The 4,728-nt window shown below is 38.4% G+C and overlaps 1 pseudogene across 1 annotated transcript; it reads right to left on the bottom strand.

The window, feature by feature from the left end:
• Positions 1-3,295: 3,295 nt before the first annotated feature.
• LOC308553015 (small ribosomal subunit protein eS4 pseudogene) lies at positions 3,296-4,091 on the bottom strand (annotated as a pseudogene). Its single transcript has one exon. The product of its transcript is annotated as a small ribosomal subunit protein eS4 pseudogene (transcript).
• Between the last annotated feature and the right edge of the window lie 637 nt (positions 4,092-4,728).

The raw sequence follows: 4,728 nt of genomic DNA, 5'->3' as shown, positions 1-4,728 counted from the left end.
GTGTAAAATTTGAAATTTAACATTCTAGACTGTTTTTATCCTTTAAAAATCTTACTTATATTAGGGTTATTGTTATTACACAAACTAAAGTGTTTGTCTTTACAGATGAAGAGAATTTCTCTGTATAGGTTCTGTCTGCCAATTTGCATGTGGGCAAACCCATGGAAAAGAGAGGTTTCTTTTTCCTTTTAAGTAACATTCATTTCCTAGTTAAAAATTAACAACCAGTCAAGAATAAATAGCATTTGAGTATATTGCCTTCTTCTCATTTCCCTGTAATTAAAAATATGTAATATAATTGTGATGAAACTTTATATTTCATGTTACACGCACAAATGGGTTTGACTGCACGTGCGCGCACACACACACACACACACACATTCACACACACGTACACATTTAGCTACCCTCCTTTCTAACCACTGTATTGTAATGACACCCCCCTCCTTTCTTCTTCAGGTTGTAAATTGGCAGTGGGAGAGTCACAGAGGGAATCACTGTCCTTCTCCCCAGGGCTGCCTTCACTTTCCACCGATGTTCTGATGTCCCAAGGTGAGGTTGATAAACAGCACCTGGGAATTTCACTGGGCGTTGCTGCGTGATTTTCCCGTTGCAGGAATTTTCTCATTTCACCCTGGCGCTATCTTTTCTTGGATTGTGACAGAGCAGCCCCCAAAGCTTGCAGTTCTTTCTTCTGGGTGTCATAAAGAACTTCAGGGGATAATCTGATCTTTTCCATTTTGTCTGCCTTACCCATGCAGCCCCTCCCTGCTCATGATCGGGATTTCAGAACAAAAGCTCTTTGGGTAATACAGTAAATGTTGGGAAGTATAACCGACACTCCTTTTTTTAATAAACATTTATTGAGGTATAATTTTCATACCATAAAATCACCCATTTTAAGTGTACAGTTTGATTAGTTTAGTAGTGCCACCATCACTACAACCCAGTTTTAGAACATTTCCATCACCCCAAAGTCTCTTAGTGTCTGTTTAATGTCAGCCTTTATTCCCACCCCTAGACCCAGGCAACCACTGATATACTTTCTGTTTGTATCGATTTGCCCTCTTTAGAAATATCATATAAACAAGATCACGTAATATTTACCTTTTTGTGCTTGGCTCCTTCAATTTAGCACAACTCTTTCTTGAGAATCACTCATATTGCTTCAGGTAACACTAGTTTATTCCTTTTTATTGCTGAATAGTATTCCATTATATGACTATACTATATATAGTCTGTTTATCCATTCATTTGTCGATGGACAGTTGGATTTCTTCCACCTTTTGGCTATAGTGAATAATGGTGCTATGAACATGGGTGTACAGATATCTGTGCAGATCCCTGCTTTCACTCCTTTTGGGTATACCTAGAAGTGGACTTACTGTATCACATGATAACTCCATGTTTAATTTTTTGAGGAATCGCCATACTGTTTTCTATAGCAGCCTCACCATTTCACTCATCTACCGGTAATGCACAGGGTTCCAGTTTCTCTATATCCTTGCCAACACTTGTTATTTTCTCAGTTAAAATTTTTAATTTTATCTTATAACACTCATCCTAATGGTTGTGAAGGAGTATCTCATTGTGGTTTGATTTGTGTTTCTCTAATGATTAGTGAGGCTGAATGTTTTTTCATGTGCTTATTGGCCATGTGTAATTTTTTTTTGGAGAAATGTCCATTTATATCTTTTGCCCATTTTAAAATAGGGTTCTTTGTTTTTTGTTGTTGTAGTTGTTGAATTTGTAGTTCTTTATAAATTCTGGATATCAATCCCGTATGAGATATATGGTTTGCAAATATTTTCTCCCATTCTGTGTGTTGCCTTTTCATTCTGTTCATCGTGTCCTTTGATGCATAAAAGTTTATTTTGATGGAGTCCAACTTATCTATTTTTTCTTTTGTTGTCTGTGTGTTTGGTGTAATATCCAAGGAATCGTTACCAAAATAAAATGTCAGTAAGCTTTCCCCCGTGTTTTCACCTAAGAGTTTTATAGTTTTAGCTCTTTTGCTTAGATCTTTGATCCATTTTGAGCTAATTTTTTACATGGTGTAAGGTAAGGGCCCAACTTCATTGTTTTGCATGTGGATGTCTAGTTTTCCCAACACCATTTGTTGAAGACTATTGAATAGTCTTGGCATTCTTGTAAAAAATCATTTAACGATATGTGCTAGGGTTGACTTCTGGGCTCTCTATTCTATTCCATTGGTTTATTATCTGCCTCTATGTCAGTGCCTCACTATTTTGATTACCATAGCTTTGTAGTATGGCTTGAAATGAGGACACGTGAGACCTTCAGTTATGTACTTTTTCAAAATTGTTTTGGCTACTCAGGGTTCCCTGAGATTCCATATGAATTTTAGGATGGATTTTTCTATTTCTGCAAAAACATTGTAGGGATTTTGATAGACATTGCACTGAATCTGCAGATCCTTTTGAATACCCTTGACATCTTACCAATATTGTCTTCTAATCCATTAACAGGGCATGTTTTTCCATTTTTTTTGGTCTTTAATTTCTTTTAGCAACGTTTTGTAGCTTTTGGTGTACAAATCTTTCATTTTCTTTGTTAACTTTATTTCTAAGTATTTTATGCTTATGTTACTGTAAATGAAATTGATGTCTTAATTTCTCGTTTGGATTGTTAAGTATGGAAATGCAACCGATCTTTGTGCTTCCCTCATAACTTTTAAGACATTGATCCACCATCATTTGACATCTAGGACTTCTTTTGAGAAATTTGACCCCTTTTGAGTCCCATTTTTTTTATAAGCACTGGCTCTATCCACCTTCCTTTTTGACCTGTGGAATTTTTATTCATCATCTCTATCTTTGATGTTCTGAAATTTCACAATGATGTTCCTTGTTGTAGGTTTTTAAAATTCACTATGCTAGCCTCTTGGAGTATCCTCATGCCTTTTAGTTCTGGAAACTTTATTTAATTTTCCCATTAATCATTTCCTTTCCATGAATTTTTCTCTTCTGTCTTTATAAAATTCTTAGTATTTGGATTTTGGTCTTTTGGGTTCACACCGGATTTTCCTACTTTCCTACTTCTGTTTTCTAATTCTGGTTATCAATTTTAATTTCTAATAGCTCTTTCTTATTTTTAAGTTGAGCCTTTTCAATAGCATTTTACTTTTGCTTTCTGGCTGGAAAATAATTTTATCTCCTGAGGATATTATTGCTTTTATCTTTTTCTGACAATTTTTCTCATTTTTAAAAAATCATTCCGTATTATCTTTAATTAAATACAAAAACTTTTCCAATCATGTCACCTAGAGCTCATTTCACCCACTGCTCTGTTTGGCTGCCAGTCTCTTGTCTCTCTCTTCTGCAATAGTGAGGGAGATACCCTTTCCATGGGGAAAGGAAATCCATGGTTTGTTGCCTTTGCCAATTACAAAAATGTTGGAGAGCCTGTTACAAATGTTACAAAGCTGTTTCCATTGGCACCCTTCACATGAACTACGTTAAAAGAACCAGGGTGCCTCTTTCTGTTGGTTATCACTCCAATTCTTCCCAGGTTGGCACCTCCGGTCACCATACACAGATTACCAGTGTCAAACTTGATGAACTCAGTAATTTCGCCAATCTCCACATCAGTCTGAATGGTGTCGTTCGCCTTGATGAGGGGATCAGGGTAGCGGATGGTGCGAGACCATGGGTTACCAGATGAGGGATTCCTTTTGTGCCCACAAAGATCTTCCTCACTTTGCACAACTTGTACTTGGTAACAAGGTGTAATACGATGAACAGCAAAGTGACCCCTGGTGTCATAGATCAGACCGAAATTCTCTCCAGTCTTGTCAATGCTGATGACATCCATAAAACCAGCAGGGTGGGTTATAGCGGTTCAGACCTTGCCGTTGATCTTAATAAACCGCAGCACGCAGATCTGCTTTACTTCATCTCCTGTTAGAACATACTTAAGTCTGTTCCTTAAGAAAATGACGAGAGGAGACATTCTCTCCTCTTGCGGGGACTAGTAGATGGCCGAGGAGCACACACACCGGTCAGTTTATCCATTGTCCAGGGCTTTGGAGCTGCTGCATGCTTCAGGTGCTTCTTGGGACCATGAGCCATGGCTGCACTAGGCACAGAAAGAGGGCTCTCAGGTTTGTTTTTGAATGTATCTTCTATGAGAAGGATTTCCTCCACAGTCTAATGATCTTTGGCTCTCTGTCCATGCCTACATGTTTGTGTGTAAGGGGAGGAACTTCTCTGGGAGGGGTACAGATCAGGTTGCTAGAGGCCCTTTTCATTGCATCCCTCTACTGTTAGGATATGTCTTTTTTTCCTACCAGAGAAGTGTCATCCAGTCTTCTGCTTCAGGATTCTGTTGATGGGTGTCAGGGTGGACTAGGCTGCTTGCATTCCGCATACAAAGCAGGAGAAGTTGAAGGGTTTTATGCTTTACCATGTAAAGAGTAGACTTCCACCAAATTCCTGCACTTTTACTTGTTGTCTAGCTCCTGTCCTTTGATGAACCCATCTCCCTGAATTCAGAACCTCTTTGGTTATTTTCCCCCCCCTGAGTAGTAGGGAAGCTAGATGCTTGGCTGCTTGTGATGGTGAGGACTTCTGGGAAGTCCATGTGCTTGGAAGAAAGACTTTCAATCCTTTCTCTTCTTTCACCCCAATTCCACGTCCATGGGTTTGTTGACTGGAAGTTTGCATACAAGCTTGCCAGTGCCACACTGTTTTGAATATGTTTTGTATT

This window comes from Miniopterus schreibersii, assembly GCF_964146895.1.
Source record: "Miniopterus schreibersii genome assembly, chromosome: 2".
Lineage (NCBI taxonomy): Eukaryota > Metazoa > Chordata > Mammalia > Chiroptera > Miniopteridae > Miniopterus > Miniopterus schreibersii.
Note: the sequence above shows the minus strand (reverse complement) of the source record. Positions and strands in the feature narration are given on the sequence as shown.